Genomic DNA, 6,173 nt, shown 5'->3' with positions numbered 1-6,173 from the left:
TACAAATCCATGGGAGTAGCATAATACCGAGTCGTACTAGGGTTCAGCGTACCTAATTAGTCCCAGAACTACTAGCCAAGTAGGGTGTATGTCCTCTCTGTGGGCAATCAATTTAGTGATCATGCCATCATGCCTTTATACCTTTGGCAGGGTATATTGAGTCTTCTCGATGGGACGTATACATCAGACTCCAAATTTAGCTCATGTGGTTTTATTATCTGTTATTAGTAGCTTCCAAAGTTCAGTTACACTCTCTGCATTGACCAATTATCAGTATATTCAGTATTTAGTTTCAGCATGTTATAAATTGGTCATTGCATCCAGTTAGCTCAAAAATCAGCATATCATGTTCAAATTATTATACTTGCTTTTGTGCTTGTTCAGTTATGTTTTATTTCAGCTTTATTCATCCTACATGATCAGTACCTTTCAAGTACTGACGCATACGTGCGCTACATCTTCTCATGATGTAGGTTCATGTTTTTCAGCATTCAGATCAACCATAGATCGATTTCCGATCTTTAGTTCAGCAGATTCAGTGGTGAGTCTTCATTTTGCGAGGACAAATAGTAATGAGGTTCTTTTGAGTATTTAATCTTTTAGTTTCAGTTTTGCTAGATTTAGCTGGGGCTTGTCCCAGTATTTCTAGTCCAATTTATAGGCTTTTTTCAGACATAGTTAGTTTCATCTTAGTGTTGAGTTAGTAACTTTATTGTATTAAACTTATTATGTTAAAATATCTCAGTTATAGAATATGGGTATTCCCCATCTTTTCAGTCTAAAATTATGATTTAGTTTTCGCAACAGTTTATTATCTTTAGTATGCTCATGATCACGCCAACAGGGTTAGCTTGGTATCACTAGTGGTCCTAGGTTCTGTGTCCGCATCTCGGGGGTAGCTCGGGGCGTGACAAAACTTGCTATTAGGGCACTAGGTTCAAGAGTCCTAGGATGTCTGAAAAAGCCGCACTAAGTAGAGTCCTTTCGATGGGTGTGATACCCTAGCATATTAAGTAGAAGTAGCATCTTAATAAGACAAACTAAAATAGCCAAAATGCAATCAAAAAAATTGTATCTAATTTATTGCAAGCAAAGGGGTGTTGGGATCTTCTGAACCTGCAAAACATTTGCAATGGGGTCCCGAATCAACTTGAAGCGACAAGTTTCACCATTAGCTATTTTGTTATCTTTTCGAAAGGCAGTCCATCCTTCTTTTATGATAACCATACTCCTAGTATACTCTATTTCCACTTTCCATTCTACTCCTTCTTCATTAACCAACCTCATATTCTTCATGTTTATTATGTCTGTTTGTTGGGCGAATCTCAACGGGATAGCCTAAAAAACATATTCATCAAACAAACAGGATCACTAGATTTTCAGAAAAATAACTAGAATGTGCAAATCTAGTGAATTTAAAAACACAATGTAAAACAATTAAACCTGACCATACAAGTAGCATGTGACTTTTTTATAACCATTTCAAAAAACGGATTGTCACCAGTTAAGTCCACCAAACTATATCGACTGCTATAATTATTTGGACCAACTTTTTCACTTATACTATTAGCTTCTCCAACCTCCTTATCTGCAACAACTTGACATAAGTATAACAACTAGTGCAATATTCTACTAATGAATTCACTTAATTAATAGCTAATAAAGCACTTAAGATGTTTACTTACGTTGCTCAATTACATTAGCACTAGTTTGAGGGAAATTAACTGGAATATCTTCCTCTTCATCCTCGATTACATTAGCATTAGATTGGAGAATTGGAATATCTTCTTCGATTACATTTGCATTAGATTGGAGAATTAGAATATCTTCGTCGATTACATTAGCATTAGCTTGGGCAACTAGAATATCTTCCTCTTCTTCATCTGATTCAATATCTTGATCTATTAGATATTCAATTTCTGTTGTACTCTGATCATATATAGCGACAACAAAGTGAGAACGGGGGTTGTATGTGAACGTTAATAAGCTCTTGACACTTATTGAGTAATAGTCACAAAAATCACTCCATCCCTTGGCTAGCCAAATTTGGCCTTGAGAATTTTCCACTTCAACCTCCCAAGCTTTTCCATGGGGAGCCTCAAGAAACACGGGGTTAAACATGTTCTCGCAGTGTCTTTTGGCAAATACTACTGGAATCCTCTATGTGCAAAAGAAATGGCAAATATAATTTCATACAAACACAATTAGTTTATCTTATATCTTGGACTAAATCAACAATTTACAAAGACTAAAATTACAATTAATTACTTACCACACGGCGTAATTCATCTAAAAGTAATGATTTGGATGAACTTAGGGTTGTTGGGAGAAGAGCCCCTTAAGGAGGATCCATGGAACTCGTTTTCCATGATAGATGGTAGGATGGGAAATTTTTGAAGAACTTGTTTACTATATATAGGAGTTTGATTCACGAGAACCATGCACAGCTCACTCACGAGGATTCTATTGTATTTCAGTCATGACATGATGCTTGTGATGACTACTGTATTGCTTTGTCTTGGAATAATAACAAGATTGTTTTTTTTTTTGTTTTTTTCCTTTTTAAGATTCATTCACCTAACCCTATAAATTACAACTTATTTACACTCACGTGAATGTGACTACTATTGCTTTGTCTTGGAATGAACAAAGATAGTTTTTTCCTTTTTCTTTTCTTTCTTTTTGACTTCTATTATAGACTCATTCACCTGACCCTATTACTACTTATTTACACTAGCACTATTATTCTACGTTTTATTTATAATAACTAGTGAAATTTGCGGCGATTGTATAAATATATTTAAATTTATCGTATCATCTTTTTTAGGATATTGAAATAATATTTAAACAGTATATATTTTTGAGTTAATTCATAAATGTGAATTATTTAAAAGGTATGTGCAGTGTATGAGCATTATTTAAATCAAAACATATACTAATGCAAGTTTGCTACTCCAATCCAAAGATAGTCTGCAAAACTTAAATTCTTAAAAACTAATCCAAAGAAAAAAGCAAATGTATTTTGAAATTGTAGAATAGGGCGAGCCCCCAACTGTTGCAATGGTGTGAGTCCTTTTCTATCTTCCCGCCACATATAAAGGAAAGCACTACCAAACCAATAAGAAAGAAGAAAATTCATGATGTAAGGCCCTAGTTGGTTTGGTTCTCTCTTATTCTTGTCTACACTCCCCTAGGCCTTTGTGAGTAGGTTTCTATTTTGCCTAGTTTTGTCCCAAACCAAAGAGGAACAAAGAAAAAGTATGTAATGGACATACCTTTAAGTTTCATGTCTTAAGGACTAGTTATTTTTTCCATTTCATTAATATTGTNCTTTTTTAGGATATTGAAATAATATTTAAACAATATATATTTTTGAGTTAATTCATAAATGTGAATTATTTAAAAGGTATATGCAGTGTATGAGCATTATTTAAATCAAAACATATACTAATGCAAGTTTGCTACTCCAATCCAAAGATAGTCTGCAAAACTTAAATTCTTAAAAACTAATCCAAAGAAAAAAGCAAACGTATTTTGAAATACTAGAATAGGGCGAGCCCCCAACTGTTGCAATGGTGTGAGTCCTTTTCTATCTTCCCACCGCATATAAAGGAAAGCACTACCAAACCAATAAGAAAGAACAAAATTCATGATTTAAGGCCCTAGTTGGCATGGTTCTCTCTTACTCTTGTCTACACTCCCCTAGGCCTTTGTGAGTAGGTTTCTATTTTGCCTAGTTTTTTCCCAAACCAAAGAGGAACAAAGAAAAAGTACGTAATGGACATACCTTTAAGTTTCATGTCTTAAGGACTAGTTATTTTTTCCATTTCATTAATATTGTCTGATCCGATGATAAGTGTTCCAACTCATGCAATTACCATATCAAGTTCTATTGCAGTATTAGTGACATAAGGTATAAAAAATCAAATTAAAACACTTACTAAAAGAAATATGGAATTATCAATACAGTAGAACAACACTACATCTTCTTATTAAATTAGATTGAAAAGTAATATGAGCTGATTGTGCTATTAGTGTTGTTCAGCTAATCAGGTCGTTCATCAGCTAAAACAAGAAAGGAAGCATTTGAGAAACTGCAACATTTTCTTTCGTTAATTAGTTTTGATGACAATAGATTTTGGGGTTTTAATTAAGTAAGTCACGATGCTGTTATATCCAATTGATTTGGTTTTCTCAAAATCAGCTAGTGGACTTGAAATAATTGATTCATTTGTGATCCACATGACTTCAGAAAAAAATTCTATATTTTATCCACCTAGTGATTGTTTTGATTGAATTTTGAAGATTCGGATATCAATTTAGAACATTCTTTGACATATATCATATATATATATATATATATATATATATATATTTATAGAGAGAGAGAGAGAGAGAGAGAGAGAGAAAGAGAGAGAGATTTACTAGAATAGAACATGCTCAACTCTTTCTAAAATAAAGATCCATAGATACATTGTTTCCTTCCATTTAAAAAAGGAAGGAACAAACAAAAAGTATCTGAACAAAATATAAGCCGGAGTTTAGAGTACTTAACAAGTGAAATAATATTATATTCATTCAGCAGAAGGACACATGATGACATTGAACAGAAGCTTGGGTCAATTTAAACACAAACTTTTTTAGCTTTAAGTACCATGGCACTATGTCTATTGGAAAAGAACTCCTAGCTACTGACGGCGTTATGGTCTTGTAATTTGAAGGATGCATTATAATATAGAACTAAAGATTGATCACGTGATAATGTGACTTAGAAAAAAATAATAGATAAATTTTGGATTTGAGGCATGTAGAATCACTTTCTTTCAAGAGTCTTAGGGATTACAAGCAATTTTTTATTATAATACAACAAAGCCTGAAACCTATGTGCAATTGGTTAAGTTGATAGAGTGGGTAAAAGTCCCACATTGATTGGATAGTGGACCGGTGGTGGTATCCTCATATGGACTATGAAATCCTTCCTTCATGATCTAGGTTTTTGTATTGAGTTAGGTCTAGGTGTCATATCTTTACATTGTATCAAAGTTAGGTCCATCATCATTTGAGCTCCTGGTTCGCGTGTCAGTTTGGAAATCCTCCCCTAATGAACTAGTTTTTGGGGTTGAGTTAGACTCAAGTAGTGTCATATTTCTTACATACACCACATTCGGAAGTTCACGTAGTTATAGAAGCAGTCAAGGAAACCTTTTCAATAAAAATATCATTTAATCTCATTTGAATAGATACAACCTTTGTGTTCAATTAATCTATATAAATATTATGACATTCATGTTTATAATCACTTATTTCAAGAATGATCTTTTATATTTCTAATCATTAAGCGAGTCAAATTTTATCACATGAATTGAAAGAAGTGACTTATTACTATAAATTGTAACGAAACGAGATGACAGACTTCATTATGTTCATAGCTAATAAATCAGATAAGATGTTTTACTCTTCTAACTCAATTACACAAGGTTGGAAACCAAGTTGGATATCATCATCTACTTGTCCTCCATACATGAGTAGTGTTTATTTTATAACTTTAAGGCGCCTTTGACAATAAAGGAATGAAGACAGAGGCGCGACTACAAGGCACTTGGCAATGGACACAATATTTTTATTCGACCTTTTTTATATTTTCCCACATTTATAGAACGAATGAGGTATAGATCTTGCACATTTTGCGCCACATTATCTTGCCTCTACCAATGAAAGGTCAAAGATTCAAATCTTTACAGGGTAACAAAGTAAGACATGCCATTTTGGTATATCTGAAACTTGTGAGAACCTCGATTAATTCATACTCAAAATTAAGTCTAGCCTTGGTCATGAAAATGAATATTTTTTTCAAGGGAATGAAATTTAATTTGTCTTCTTACATTGGATTTTGAGAAAGTCTAATTGATTAAGACTAAAAATCGTTCTATTTAAATCCACAATTGAAAAGGAGGGAAGAAGAGTAGCACTAATGCTTGTTATAATTGTAGCAAACCGGGTCACATGGTAAAGAATTGTCCGATTAGGAGAAGTCAAAACAAGGGAAGGAGAGAGTTCAGTCTAATGGTCCAAGTGAAGAGGCTTCAAGCAGGCAACGATTCTTCGCACTGAAGTCTAGGGGTGCAGAGGAAGGCACTTCTGGTGAAGTCTCGAGTGAGTAGCCTTAATTAGTC

General features: G+C 33.6%; 1 pseudogene; it reads right to left on the bottom strand.

Annotated features, from left to right (window-relative positions):
• Positions 1–1,677: 1,677 nt before the first annotated feature.
• On the bottom strand, positions 1,678–2,441 carry LOC107014194 (annotated as a pseudogene).
• Between the last annotated feature and the right edge of the window lie 3,732 nt (positions 2,442–6,173).

The sequence above is a fragment of the Solanum pennellii genome, chromosome 3 (genome assembly GCF_001406875.1).
Source record: "Solanum pennellii chromosome 3, SPENNV200".
Classification (NCBI taxonomy): Eukaryota; Viridiplantae; Streptophyta; class Magnoliopsida; order Solanales; family Solanaceae; genus Solanum; species Solanum pennellii.
The sequence above is the reverse complement of the archived record's forward strand: the minus strand, read 5'-3'. Positions and strand labels throughout refer to the sequence as shown.